The following is a 16,013-nucleotide window of genomic DNA, read 5'->3' as shown; positions in this document are numbered from 1 at the left end:
ATCTATGCAAAGAACGAGCACTTTCAAGGGAGTATATTCGACCTGCCCAAAACAATTATTTTCATGGGCTATAGGCTTACCGTTTTTTCATTTTTCGGGGAAAATTATTCTCCGCTTATTCGCCTATTTATAGCGTAAATCGGCATCAGCACGTGCGTGCGCAGTGACCCATGCAAAGAACGAGCACTTTCAGGGGAGTTTATTCGACCTGCCCAAAACAATTATTTTCATGGGCTATAGGCTTACCGTTTTTTCATTTTTCAGGGAAAATTATTCTCCGCTTATTCGCCTATTTATAGCGTAAATCGGCATCAGCACGTGCGTGGGCAGTGATCCATGCAAAGAACGAGCACTTCAAAGGGAGTTTATTCGACCTGCCCAAAACAATTATTTTCATGGGCTATAGGCTTACCGTTTTTTCATTTTTCCGGGAAAATTATTCTCCGTTTATTCGTTCATTTATAGCGTAAATCGGCATCAGCACGTGCGTGCGCAGTGATCTATGCAAAGAACGAGCACTTTCAAGGGAGTATATTCGACCTGCCCAAAACAATTATTTTCATGGGCTATAGGCTTACCGTTTTTTCATTTTTCCGGAAAAATTATTCTCCGCTTAATCACTTATTTATCGCGTAAATCGGCATCAGCACGTGCGTGCGCAGTGATCCATGCAAAGAACGAGCACTTTAAAGGGAGTTTATTCGACCTGCCCAAAATAATTATTTTCATTGGCTATAGGCTTACCGTTTTTTCATTTTTCCGGGAAAATTATTCTCCGTTTATTCGTTCATTTATAGCGTAAATCGGCATCAGCACGTGCGTGCGCAGTGATCTATGCAAAGAACGAGCACTTTCAAGGGAGTATATTCGACCTGCCCAAAACAATTATTTTCATGGGCTATAGGCTTACCGTTTTTTTCATTTTTCCGGAAAAATTATTCTCCGCTTAATCGCTTATTTATCGCGTAAATCGGCATCAGCACGTGCGTGCGCAGTGATCCATGCAAAGAACGAGCACTTTAAAGGGAGTTTATTGGACTTGCCCAAAAATATTATTTTCATGGTCTAGAGGCTTACCGTTTTTTCATTTTTCCGGGAAAATTATTCTCCGCTTATTCGCTCATTTATCGCGTAAATTGGCACCAGCGCGTGCGTGCGCAGTGATCCATGCAAAGAACGAGCACTTTAAAGGGAGTTTATTGGACTTGCCCAAAACAATTATTTTCATGGGCTATAGGCTTACCGTTTTTTCATTTTTCCGGGAAAATTATTCTCAACTTATTCGCTTATTTATCGCGTAAATCGGCATCAGCACGTGCGTGCGCAGTGATCCATGCAAAGAACGAGCACCTTAAAGGGAGTATTTTGGACCTGCCCAAAACAATTATTTTCATGGGCTATAGGCTTACCGTTTTTTCATTTTTCCGGGAAAATTATTCTCCGCTTATTCGCTTATTTATCGCGTAAATTGGCATCAGCACGTGCGTGCGCAGCGATCCATGCAAAGAACGAGCACCATAAAGGGAGTATTTTGGACCTGCTCGAAACAATTATTTTCATGGGCTATAGGCTTACAGTTTTTTCATTTTTCCGGGAAAATTATTCTCAGCTTAATCGCTTATTTATCGCGTAAATCGGCATCAGCACGTGCGTGCGCAGTGATCCATGCAAAGAACGAGCACTTTAAAGCGAGTTTATTCGACCTGCCCAAAACAATTATTTTCATGGGCTATAGGCTTACCGTTTTTTCATTTTTCGGGGGAAATTATTCTCCGCTTATTCGCCTATTTATAGCGTAAATAGGCATCAGAACGTGCGTGCGCAGTGATCTATGCAAAGAACGAGCACTTTAGAGGGAGTTTATTCGACCTGCCCAAAACAATTATTTTCATGGGCTATAGGCTTACCGTTTTTTCATTTTTCCGGAAAAATTATTCTCTGCTTAATCGCTTATTTATCGCGTAAATCGGCATCAGCACGTGCGTGCGCAGTGATCCATGCAAAGAACGAGCACTTTAAAGGGAGTTTATTGGACTTGCCCAAAAATATTATTTTCAAGAGGCTTACCGTTTTTTCATTTTTCCGGGAAAGTTATTCTCCGCTTATTCGCTCATTTATCGCGTAAATCGGCACCAGCGCGTGCGTGCGCAGTGATCCATGCAAAGAACGAGCACTATAAAGCGAGTTTATTCGACCTGCCCAAAACAATTATTTTCATGGGCTATAGGCTTACCGTTTTTTCATTTTTCGGGGAAAATTATTCTCCGCCTATTCGCCTATTTATAGCGTAAATCGGCATCAGCACGTGCGTGCGCAGTGATCCATGCAAAGAACGAGCACTTTAAAGGGAGTTTATTGGACTTGCCCAAAAATATTATTTTCATGGGCTAGAGGCTTACCGTTTTTTCATTTTTCCGGGAAAATTATTCTCCGCTTATTCGCCTATTTATAGCGTAAATTGGCATCAGCACGTGCGTGCGCAGTGATCCATGCAAAGAACGAGCACTTTAAGGGAGTTTATTCGACCTGCCCAAAACAATTATTTTCATGGGCTATAGGCTTACCGTTTTTTCATTTTTCCGGGAAAATTATTCTCCGTTTATTCGTTCATTTAGAGCGTAAATCGGCCTCAGCACGTGCGTGCGCAGTGATCTATGCAAAGAACGAGCACTTTCAAGGGAGTTTATTCGACCTGCCCAAAACAATTATTTTCATGGGCTATAGGCTTACCGTTTTTTCATTTTTCCGGAAAAATTATTCTCCGCCTAATCGCTTATTTATCGCGTAAATCGGCATCAGCACGTGCGTGCGCAGTGATCCATGCAAAGAACGAGCACTTTAAAGGGAGTTTATTGGACTTGCCCAAAAATATTATTTTCATGGGCTAGAGGCTTACCGTTTTTTCATTTTTCCGGGAAAATTATTCTCCGCTTATTCGCTCATTTATCGCGTAAATCGGCACCAGCGCGTGCGTGCGCAGTGATCCATGCAAAGAACGAGCACTTTAAAGGGAGTTTATTGGACTTGCCCACAACAATTATTTTCATGGGCTATAGGCTTACCGTTTTGTCATTTTTCCGGGAAAATTATTCTCAGCTTATTCGCTTATTTATCGCGTAAATCGGCATCAGCACGTGCGTGCGCAGTGATCCATGCAAATAACGAGCACCATAAAGGGAGTATTTTGGACCTGCTCGAAACAATTATTTTCATGGGCTATAGGCTTACAGTTTTTTCTTTTTTCCGGGAAAATTATTCTCAGCTTAATCGCTTATTTATCGCGTAAATCGGCATCAGCACGTGCGTGCGCAGTGATCCATGCAAAGAACGAGCACTTTAAAGCGAGTTTATTCGACCTGCCCAAAACAATTATTTTCATGGGCTATAGGCTTACCGTTTTTTCATTTTTCGGGGGAAATTATTCTCCGCTTATTCGCCTATTTATAGCGTCAATAGGCATCAGCACGTGCGTGCGCAGTGATCTATGCAAAGAACGAGCACTTTCAAGGGAGTTTATTCCACCTGCCCAAAACAATTATTTTCATGGGCTATAGGCTTACCGTTTTTTCATTTTTCGGGGAAAATTATTCTCCGCTTATTCGCCTATTTATAGCGTAAATCGGAATCAGCACGTGCGTGCGCAGTGATCCATGCAAAGAACAAGCACTTCAAAGGGAGTTTATTCGACCTGCCCAAAACAATTATTTTCATGGGCTATAGGCTTACCGTTTTTTCATTTTTCCGAGAAAATTATTCTCCGCTTATTCGCCTATTTATAGCGTAAATCGGCATCAGCACGTGCGTGCGCAGTGATCCATGCAAAGAACGAGCACTTTAAAGCGAGTTTATTCGACCTGCCCAAAACAATTATTTTCATGGGCTATAGGCTTACCGTTTTTTCATTTTTCGGGGGAAATTATTCTCCGCTTATTCGCCTATTTATAGCGTAAATAGGCATCAGCACGTGCGTGCGCAGTGATCTATGCAAAGAACGAGCACTTTCAAGGGAGTTTATTCCACCTGCCCAAAACAATTATTTTCATGGGCTATAGGCTTACCGTTTTTTCATTTTTCGGGGAAAATTATTCTCCGCTTATTCGCCTATTTATAGCGTAAATCGGAATCAGCACGTGCGTGCGCAGTGATCCATGCAAAGAACAAGCACTTCAAAGGGAGTTTATTCGACCTGCCCAAAACAATTATTTTCATGGGCTATAGGCTTACCGTTTTTTCATTTTTCCGAGAAAATTATTCTCCGCTTATTCGCCTATTTATAGCGTAAATCGGCATCAGCACGTGCGTGCGCAGTGATCCATGCAAAGAACGAGCACTTTCAAGGGAGTTTATTTGACCTGCCCAAAACAATTATTTTCATGGGCTATAGGCTTACCGTTTCTTTTTTCATTTTTCGGGAAAATTATTCTCAGCTTATTCGCCTATTTATAGCGTAAATCGGCATCAGCACGTGCGTGCGCAGTGATCCATGCAAAGAACGAGCACTATAAACCGAGTTTATTCGACCTGCCCAAAACAATTATTTTCATGGGCTATAGGCTTACCGTTTTTTCATTTTTCGGGGAAAATTATTCTCCGCTTATTCGCCTATTTATAGCGTAAATCGGCATCAGCACGTGCGTGCGCAGTGATCCATGCAAAGAACGAGCACTTCAAAGGGAGTTTATTCGACCTGCCCAAAACAATTATTTTCATGGGCTATAGGCTTACCGTTTTTTCATTTTTCCGAGAAAATTATTCTCCGCTTATTCGCCTATTTATAGCGTAAATCGGCATCAGCACGTGCGTGCGCAGTGATCCATGCAAAGAACGAGCACTATAAAGCGAGTTTATTCGACCTGCCCAAAACAATTATTTTCATGGGCTATAGGCTTACCGTTTTTTCATTTTTCGGGGAAAATTATTCTCCGCTTATTCGCCTATTTATAGCGTAAATCGGAATCAGCACGTGCGTGCGCAGTGATCCATGCAAAGAACAAGCACTTCAAAGGGAGTTTATTCGACCTGCCCAAAACAATTATTTTCATGGGCTATAGGCTTACCGTTTTTTCATTTTTCCGAGAAAATTATTCTCCGCTTATTCGCCTATTTATAGCGTAAATCGGCATCAGCACGTGCGTGCGCAGTGATCCATGCAAAGAACGAGCACTATAAAGCGAGTTTATTCGACCTGCCCAAAACAATTATTTGCATGGGCTATAGGCTTACCGTTTTTTCATTTTTCGGGGAAAATTATTCTCCGCTTATTCGCCTATTTATAGCGTAAATCGGCATCAGCACGTGCGTGCGCAGTGACCCATGCAAAGAACGAGCACTTTCAGGGGCGTTTATTCGACCTGCCAAAAACAAATATTTTCATGGGCTATAGGCTTACCGTTTTTTTCATTTTTCGGGGAAAATTATTCTCCGCTTATTCGCCTATTTATAGCGTAAATCGGCATCAGCACGTGCGTGCGCAGTGATCCATGCAAAGAACGAGCACTATAAAGCGAGTTTATTCGACCTGCCCAAAACAATTATTTTCATGGGCTATAGGCTTACCGTTTTTTCATTTTTCGGGGAAAATTATTCTCCGCTTATTCGCCTATTTATAGCGTAAATCGGCATCAGCACGTGCGTGCGCAGTGATCCATGCAAAGAACGAGCACTTCAAAGGAAGTTTATTCGACCTGCCCAAAACAATTATTTTCATGGGCTATAGGCTTACCGTTTTTCATTTTTCCGAGAAAATTATTCTCAGCTTATTCGCCTATTTATAGCGTAAATCGGCATCAGCACGTGCGTGCGCAGTGACCCACGCAAAGAACGAGCACTTTCAGGGGAGTTTATTCGACCTGCCAAAAACAAATATTTTCATGGGCTATAGGCTTACCGTTTTTTTCATTTTTCGGGGAAAATTATTCTCCGCTTATTCGCCTATTTATAGCGTAAATCGGCATCAGCACGTGCGTGGGCAGTGATCCATGCAAAGAACGAGCACTTCAAAGGGAGTTTATTCGACCTGCCCAAAACAATTATTTTCATGGGCTATAGGCTTACCGTTTTTTCATTTTTCAGGGAAAATTATTCTCCGCTTATTCGCCTATTTATAGCGTAAATCGGCATCAGCACGTGCGTGGGCAGTGATCCATGCAAAGAACGAGCACTTCAAAGGGAGTTTATTCGACCTGCCCAAAACAATTATTTTCATGGGCTATAGGCTTACCGTTTTTTCATTTTTCCGGGAAAATTATTCTCCGTTTATTCGTTCATTTATAGCGTAAATCGGCATCAGCACGTGCGTGCGCAGTGATCTATGCAAAGAACGAGCACTTTCAAGGGAGTATATTCGACCTGCCCAAAACAATTATTTTCATGGGCTATAGGCTTACCGTTTTTTCATTTTTCCGGAAAAATTATTCTCCGCTTAATCGCTTATTTATCGCGTAAATCGGCATCAGCACGTGCGTGCGCAGTGATCCATGCAAAGAACGAGCACTTTAAAGGGAGTTTATTGGACCTGCCCAAAACAATTATTTTCATTGGCTATAGGCTTACCGTTTTTTCATTTTTCCGGGAAAATTATTCTCCGTTTATTCGTTCATTTATAGCGTAAATCGGCATCAGCACGTGCGTGCGCAGTGATCTATGCAAAGAACGAGCACTTTCAAGGGAGTATATTCGACCTGCCCAAAACAATTATTTTCATGGGCTATAGGCTTACCGTTTTTTTCATTTTTCCGGAAAAATTATTCTCCGCTTAATCGCTTATTTATCGCGTAAATCGGCATCAGCACGTGCGTGCGCAGTGATCCATGCAAAGAACGAGCACTTTAAAGGGAGTTGATTGGACTTGCCCAAAAATATTATTTTCATGGGCTAGAGGCTTACCGTTTTTTCATTTTTCCGGGAAAATTATTCTCCGCTTATTCGCTCATTTATCGCGTAAATCGCCACCCGCGCGTGCGTGCGCAGTGATCCATGCAAAGAACGAGCACTTTAAAGGGAGTTTATTGGACTTGCCCAAAACAATTATTTTCATGGGCTATAGGCTTACCGTTTTTTCATTTTTCCGGGAAAATTATTCTCAACTTATTCGCTTATTTATCGCGTAAATCGGCATCAGCACGTGCGTGCGCAGTGATCCATGCAAAGAACGAGCACCTTAAAGGGAGTATTTTGGACCTGCCCAAAACAATTATTTTCATGGGCTATAGGCTTACCGTTTTTTCATTTTTCCGGGAAAATTATTCTCCGCTTATTCGCTTATTTATCGCGTAAATCGGCATCAGCACGTGCGTGCGCAGCGATCCATGCAAAGAACGAGCACCATAAAGGGAGTATTTTGGACCTGCTCGAAACAATTATTTTCATGGGCTATAGGCTTACAGTTTTTTCATTTTTCCGGGAAAATTATTCTCAGCTTAATCGCTTATTTATCGCGTAAATCGGCATCAGCACGTGCGTGCGCAGTGATCCATGCAAAGAACGAGCAATTTAAAGCGAGTTTATTCGACCTGCCCAAAACAATTATTTTCATGGGCTATAGGCTTACCGTTTTTTCATTTTTCGGGGGAAATTATTCTCCGCTTATTCGCCTATTTATAGCGTAAATAGGCATCAGAACGTGCGTGCGCAGTGATCTATGCAAAGAACGAGCACTTTAGAGGGAGTTTATTCGACCTGCCCAAAACAATTATTTTCATGGGCTATAGGCTTACCGTTTTTTCATTTTTCGGGGGAAATTATTCTCCGCTTATTCGCCTATTTATAGCGTAAATAGGCATCAGCACGTGCGTGCGCAGTGATCTATGCAAAGAACGAGCACTTTCAAGGGAGTTTATTCCACCTGCCCAAAACAATTATTTTCATGGGCTATAGGCTTACCGTTTTTTCATTTTTCGGGGAAAATTATTCTCCGCTTATTCGCCTATTTATAGCGTAAATCGGAATCAGCACGTGCGTGCGCAGTGATCCATGCAAAGAACAAGCACTTCAAAGGGAGTTTATTCGACCTGCCCAAAACAATTATTTTCATGGGCTATAGGCTTACCGTTTTTTCATTTTTCCGAGAAAATTATTCTCCGCTTATTCGCCTATTTATAGCGTAAATCGGCATCAGCACGTGCGTGCGCAGTGATCCATGCAAAGAACGAGCACTTTAAAGCGAGTTTTTTCGACCTGCCCAAAACAATTATTTTCATGGGCTATAGGCTTACCGTTTTTTCATTTTTCGGGGGAAATTATTCTCCGCTTATTCGCCTATTTATAGCGTAAATAGGCATCAGCACGTGCGTGCGCAGTGATCTATGCAAAGAACGAGCACTTTCAAGGGAGTTTATTCCACCTGCCCAAAACAATTATTTTCATGGGCTATAGGCTTACCGTTTTTTCATTTTTCGGGGAAAATTATTCTCCGCTTATTCGCCTATTTATAGCGTAAATCGGAATCAGCACGTGCGTGCGCAGTGATCCATGCAAAGAACAAGCACTTCAAAGGGAGTTTATTCGACCTGCCCAAAACAATTATTTTCATGGGCTATAGGCTTACCGTTTTTTCATTTTTCCGAGAAAATTATTCTCCGCTTATTCGCCTATTTATAGCGTAAATCGGCATCAGCACGTGCGTGCGCAGTGATCCATGCAAAGAACGCGCACTTTCAAGGGAGTTTATTCGACCTGCCCAAAACAATTATTTTCATGGGCTATAGGCTTACCGTTTTTTTTTTCATTTTTCGGGAAAATTATTCTCAGCTTATTCGCCTATTTATAGCGTAAATCGGCATCAGCACGTGCGTGCGCAGTGATCCATGCAAAGAACGAGCACTATAAACCGAGTTTATTCGACCTGCCCAAAACAATTATTTTCATGGGCTATAGGCTTACCGTTTTTTCATTTTTCGGGGAAAATTATTCTCCGCTTATTCGCCTATTTATAGCGTAAATCGGCATCAGCACGTGCGTGCGCAGTGATCCATGCAAAGAACGAGCACTTCAAAGGGAGTTTATTCGACCTGCCCAAAACAATTATTTTCATGGGCTATAGGCTTACCGTTTTTTCATTTTTCCGAGAAAATTATTCTCCGCTTATTCGCCTATTTATAGGGTAAATCGGCATCAGCACGTGCGTGCGCAGTGATCCATGCAAAGAACGAGCACTATAAAGCGAGTTTATTCGACCTGCCCAAAACAATTATTTTCATGGGCTATAGGCTTACCGTTTTTTTCATTTTTCGGGGAAAATTATTCTCCGCTTATTCGCCTATTTATAGCGTAAATCGGAATCAGCACGTGCGTGCGCAGTGATCCATGCAAAGAACAAGCACTTCAAAGGGAGTTTATTCGACCTGCCCAAAACAATTATTTTCATGGGCTATAGGCTTACCGTTTTTTCATTTTTCCGAGAAAATTATTCTCCGCTTATTCGCCTATTTATAGCGTAAATCGGCATCAGCACGTGCGTGCGCAGTGATCCATGCAAAGAACGAGCACTTTCAAGGGAGTTTATTCGACCTGCCCAAAACAATTATTTTCATGGGCTATAGGCTTACCGTTTTTTTTTTCATTTTTCGGGAAAATTATTCTCAGCTTATTCGCCTATTTATAGCGTAAATCGGCATCAGCACGTGCGTGCGCAGTGATCCATGCAAAGAACGAGCACTATAAACCGAGTTTATTCGACCTGCCCAAAACAATTATTTTCATGGGCTATAGGCTTACCGTTTTTTCATTTTTCGGGGAAAATTATTCTCCGCTTATTCGCCTATTTATAGCGTAAATCGGCATCAGCACGTGCGTGCGCAGTGATCCATGCAAAGAACGAGCACTTCAAAGGGAGTTTATTCGACCTGCCCAAAACAATTATTTTCATGGGCTATAGGCTTACCGTTTTTTCATTTTTCCGAGAAAATTATTCTCCGCTTATTCGCCTATTTATAGCGTAAATCGGCATCAGCACGTGCGTGCGCAGTGACCCATGCAAAGAACGAGCACTTTCAGGGGAGTTTATTCGACCTGCCAAAAACAAATATTTTCATGGGCTATAGGCTTACCGTTTTTTTTCATTTTTCGGGGAAAATTATTCTCCGCTTATTCGCCTATTTATAGCGTAAATCGGCATCAGCACGTGCGTGCGCAGTGATCCATGCAAAGAACGAGCACTATAAAGCGAGTTTATTCGACCTGCCCAAAACAATTATTTTCATGGGCTATAGGCTTACCGTTTTTTCATTTTTCGGGGAAAATTATTCTCCGCTTATTCGCCTATTTATAGCGTAAATCGGCATCAGCACGTGCGTGCGCAGTGATCCATGCAAAGAACGAGCACTTCAAAGGAAGTTTATTCGACCTGCCCAAAACAATTATTTTCATGGGCTATAGGCTTACCGTTTTTCATTTTTCCGAGAAAATTATTCTCAGCTTATTCGCCTATTTATAGCGTAAATCGGCATCAGCACGTGCGTGCGCAGTGACCCATGCAAAGAACGAGCACTTTCAGGGGAGTTTATTCGACCTGCCAAAAACAAATATTTTCATGGGCTATAGGCTTACCGTTTTTTTCATTTTTCGGGGAAAATTATTCTCCGCTTATTCGCCTATTTATAGCGTAAATCGGCATCAGCACGTGCGTGGGCAGTGATCCATGCAAAGAACGAGCACTTCAAAGGGAGTTTATTCGACCTGCCCAAAACAATTATTTTCATGGGCTATAGGCTTACCGTTTTTTCATTTTTCAGGGAAAATTATTCTCCGCTTATTCGCCTATTTATAGCGTAAATCGGCATGAGCACGTGCGTGGGCAGTGATCCATTCAAAGAACGAGCACTTCAAAGGGAGTTTATTCGACCTGCCCAAAACAATTATTTTCATGGGCTATAGGCTTACCGTTTTTTCATTTTTCAGGGAAAATTATTCTCCGCTTATTCGCCTATTTATAGCGTAAATCGGCATCAGCACGTGCGTGGGCAGTGATCCATGCAAAGAACGAGCACTTCAAAGGGAGTTTATTCGACCTGCCCAAAACAATTATTTTCATGGGCTATAGGCTTACCGTTTTTTTCATTTTTCGGGGAAAATTATTCTCAGCTTATTCGCCTATTTATAGCGTAAATCGGCATCAGCACGTGCGTGCGCAGTGACCCATGCAAAGAACGAGCACTTTCAGGGGAGTTTATTCGACCTGCCCAAAACAATTATTTTCATGGGCTATAGGCTTACCGTTTTTTCATTTTTCAGGGAAAATTATTCTCCGCTTATTCGCCTATTTATAGCGTAAATAGGCATCAGCACGTGGGTGGGCAGTGATCCATGCAAAGAACGAGCACTTCAAAGGGAGTTTATTCGACCTGCCCAAAACAATTATTTTCATGGGCTATAGGCTTACCGTTTTTCATTTTTCCGAGAAAATTATTCTCCGCTTATTCGCTTATTTATAGCGTACATCGGCATCAGCACGTGCGTGCGCAGTGATCTATGCAAAGAACGAGCACTTTAAAGGGAGTTTATACGACCTGCCCAAAACAATTATTTTCATGGGCTATAGGCTTACCGTTTTTTCATTTTTCCGAGAAAATTATTCTCCGCTTATTCGCTTATTTATAGCGTAAATCGGCATCAGCGCGTGCGTGCGCAGTGATCCATGCAAAGAACGAGCACTTTAAAGGGAGATTATTGGACCTCACCAAAACAATTATTTTCATGGGCTATAGGCTTACCGTTCTTTCATTTTTCCGAGAAAATTATTCTCAGCTTATTCGCTTATTTATAGCGTAAATCGGCATCAGCACGTGCGTGCGCAGTGATCTATGCAAAGAACGAGCACTTTAGAGGGAGTTTATTCGACCTGCCAAAAACAATTATTTTCATGGGCTATAGGCTTACTGTTTTTTCATTTTTCGGGAAAATAATTCTCAGCTTATTCGCCAATTTATGGCGTAAATCGGCATCAGCACGTGCGTGCGCAGTCATCTATGCAAAGAACGAGCACTTTAAAGGGAGTTTATTCGACCTGCCCAAAACATATATTTTCATGGGCTATAGGCTTACCGTTTTTTTCATTTTTCGGGAAAATTATTCTCAGCTTATTCGCCTATTTATAGCGTAAATCGGCATCAGCACGTGCGTGCGCAGTGATCTATGCAAAGAACGAGCACTTTCAAGGGAGTTTATTCGACCTGCCCAAAACAATTATTTTCATGGGCTATAAGCTTACCGTTTTTTTCATTTTTCGGGAAAATTATTCTCAGCTTATTCGCCTATTTATAGCGTAAATCGGCATCAGCACGTGCGTGCGCAGTCATCTATGCAAAGAACGAGCACTTTAAAGGGAGTTTATTCGACCTGCCCAAAACAATTATTTTCATGGGCTATAGGGTTACCGTTTTTTTCATTTTTCGGGAAAATTATTCTCAGCTTATTCGCCTATTTATAGCGTAAATCGGCATCAGCACGTGCGTGCGCAGTCATCTATGCAAAGAACGAGCACTTTAAAGGGAGTTTATTCGACCTGCCCAAAACATATATTTTCATGGGCTATAGGCTTACCGTTTTTTTCATTTTTCGGGAAAATTTTTCTCAGCTTATTCGCCAATTTATAGCGTAAATCGACATGAGCACGTGCGTGCGCAGTGATCTATGCAAAGAACGAGCACTTTCAAGGGAGTTTATTCGACCTGCCCAAAACAATTATTTTCATGGGCTATAGGCTTACCGTTTTTTTCATTTTTCGGGAAAATTATTCTCAGCTTATTCGCCTATTTATAGCGTAAATCGGCATCAGCACGTGCGTGCGCAGTCATCTATGCAAAGAACGAGCACTTTAAAGGGAGTTTATTCGACCTGCCCAAAACAATTATTTTCATGGGCTATAGGCTTACCGTTTTTTTCATTTTTCGGGAAAATTATTCTCAGCTTATTCGCCTATTTATAGCGTAAATCGGCATCAGCACGTGCGTGCGCAGTCATCTATGCAAAGAACGAGCACTTTAAAGGGAGTTTATTCGACCTGCCCAAAACAATTATTTTCATGGGCTATAGGCTTACCGTTTTTTTCATTTTTTCGGGAAAATTATTCTCAGCTTATTCGCCTATTTATAGCGTAAATCGGCATCAGCACGTGCGTGCGCAGTCATCCATGCAAAGAACGAGCACTTTCAAGGAAGTTTATTCGACCTGCCCAAAACAATTATTTTCATGGGCTATAGGCTTACCGTTTTTTTTCATTTTTCGGGAAAATTATTCTCAGCTTATTCGCCTATTTATAGCGTAAATCGGCATCAGCACGTGCGTGCGCAGTCATCTATGCAAAGAACGAGCACTTTAAAGGGAGTTTATTCGACCTGCCCAAAACAATTATTTTCATGGGCTATAGGCTTACCGTTTTTTTTCATTTTTCGGGAAAATTATTCTCAGCTTATTCGCCTATTTATAGCGTAAATCGGCATCAGCACGTGCGTGCGGAGTGATCCATGCAAAGAACGAGCACTTTCAAGGGAGTTTATTCGACCTGCCCAAAACAATTATTTTCATGGGCTATAGGGTTACCGTTTTTTTCATTTTTCGGGAAAATTATTCTCAGCTTATTCGCCTATTTATAGCGTAAATCGGCATCAGCACGTGCGTGCGCAGTCATCTATGCAAAGAACGAGCACTTTAAAGGGAGTTTATTCGACCTGCCCAAAACAATTATTTTCATGGGCTATAGGCTTACCGTTTTTTTCATTTTTCGGGAAAATTATTCTCAGCTTATTCGCCTATTTATAGCGTAAATCGGCATCAGCACGTGCGTGCGGAGTGATCCATGCAAAGAACGAGCACTTTCAAGGGAGTTTATTCGACCTGCCAAAAACAAATATTTTCATAGGCTATAGGCTTACCGCTTTTTTCATTTTTCGGGGAAAATTATTCTCAGCTTATTCGCCTATTTATAGGGTAAATCGGCATCAGCACGTGCGTGCGCAGTCATCTATGCAAAGAACGAGCACTTTAAAGGGAGTTTATTCGACCTGCCCAAAACAATTATTTTCATGGGCTATAGGCTTACCGTTTTTTTCATTTTTTCGGGAAAATTATTCTCAGCTTATTCGCCTATTTATAGCGTAAATCGGCATCAGCACGTGCGTGCGCAGTCATCCATGCAAAGAACGAGCACTTTCAAGGGAGTTTATTCGACCTGCCCAAAACAATTATTTTCATGGGCTATAGGCTTACCGTTTTTTTCATTTTTCGGGAAAATTATTCTCAGCTTATTCGCCAATTTATAGCGTAAATCGACATGAGCACGTGCGTGCGCAGTGATCTATGCAAAGAACGAGCACTTTCAAGGGAGTTTATTCGACCTGCCCAAAACAATTATTTTCATGGGCTATAGGGTTACCGTTTTTTTCATTTTTCGGGAAAATTATTCTCAGCTTATTCGCCTATTTATAGGGTAAATCGGCATCAGCACGTGCGTGCGCAGTCATCTATGCAAAGAACGAGCACTTTCAAGGGAGTTTATTCGACCTGCCAAAAACAAATATTTTCATAGGCTATAGGCTTACCGCTTTTTTCATTTTTCGGGGAAAATTATTCTCAGCTTATTCGCCTATTTATAGGGTAAATCGGCATCAGCACGTCCGTGCGCAGTGATCCATGCAAAGAACGAGCACTTTCAAGGGAGTTTATTCGACCTGCCAAAAACAAATATTTTCATGGGCTATAGGCTTACCGCTTTTTTCATTTTTCGGGGAAAATTATTCTCAGCTTATTCGCCTATTTATAGGGTAAATCGGCATCAGCACGTGCGTGCGCAGTCATCTATGCAAAGAACGAGCACTTTCAAGGGAGTTTATTCGACCTGCCAAAAACAAATATTTTCATAGGCTATAGGCTTACCGCTTTTTTCATTTTTCGGGGAAAATTATTCTCCGCTTATTCGCCTATTTATAGCGTAAATCGGCATCAGCACGTGCATGCGCAGTCATCTATGCAAAGAACGAGCACTTTAAAGGGAGTTTATTCGACCTGCCCAAAACAATTATTTTCATGGGCTATAGGCTTACCGTTTTTTTCATTTTTCGGGAAAATTATTCTCCGCTTATTCGCCTATTTATAGCGTAAATCGGCATCAGCACGTCCGTGCGCAGTCATCTATGCAAAGAACGAGCACTTTAAAGGGAGTTTATTCGACCTGCCCAAAACAATTATTTTCATGGGCTATAGGCTTACCGTTTTTTTCATTTTTCGGGAAAATTATTCTCCGCTTATTCGCCTATTTATAGCGTAAATCGGCATCAGCACGTCCGTGCGCAGTGATCCATGCAAAGAACGAGCACTTTCAAGGGAGTTTATTCGACCTGCCAAAAACAAATATTTTCATAGGCTATAGGCTTACCGCTTTTTTCATTTTTCGGGGAAAATTATTCTCCGCTTATTCGCCTATTTATAGCGTAAATCGGCATCAGCACGTGCATGCGCAGTGATCCATGCAAAGAACGAGCACTATAAAGCGAGTTTATTCGACCTGCCCAAAACAATTATTTTCATGGGCTATAGGCTTACCGTTTTTTCATTTTTCCGAAAAATTATTCTCCGCTTAATCGCTTATTTATCGCGTAAATCGGCATCAGCACGTGCGTGCGCAGTGATCCATGCAAAGAACGAGCACTTTCAAGGGAGTTTATTCGACCTGCCCAAAACAATTATTTTCATGAGCTATAGGCTTACCGTTTTTTTTCATTTTTCGGGAAAATTATTCTCCGCTTATTCGCCTATTTATAGCGTAAATCGGCATCAGCACGTGCGTGCGGAGTGATCCATGCAAAGAACGAGCACTTTCAAGGGAGTTTATTCGACCTGCCAAAAACAAATATTTTCATAGGCTATAGGCTTACCGCTTTTTTCATTTTTCGGGGAAAATTATTCTCCGCTTATTCGCCTATTTATAGCGTAAATCGGCATCAGCACGTGCATGCGCAGTGATCCATGCAAAGAACGAGCACTATAAAGCGAGTTTATTCGACCTGCCCAAAACAAATATT

This window comes from Dermacentor albipictus, chromosome 8 (assembly GCF_038994185.2).
Source record: "Dermacentor albipictus isolate Rhodes 1998 colony chromosome 8, USDA_Dalb.pri_finalv2, whole genome shotgun sequence".
NCBI lineage: Eukaryota > Metazoa > Arthropoda > Arachnida > Ixodida > Ixodidae > Dermacentor > Dermacentor albipictus.
The sequence above is the reverse complement of the archived record's forward strand: the minus strand, read 5'-3'. Positions refer to the sequence as shown.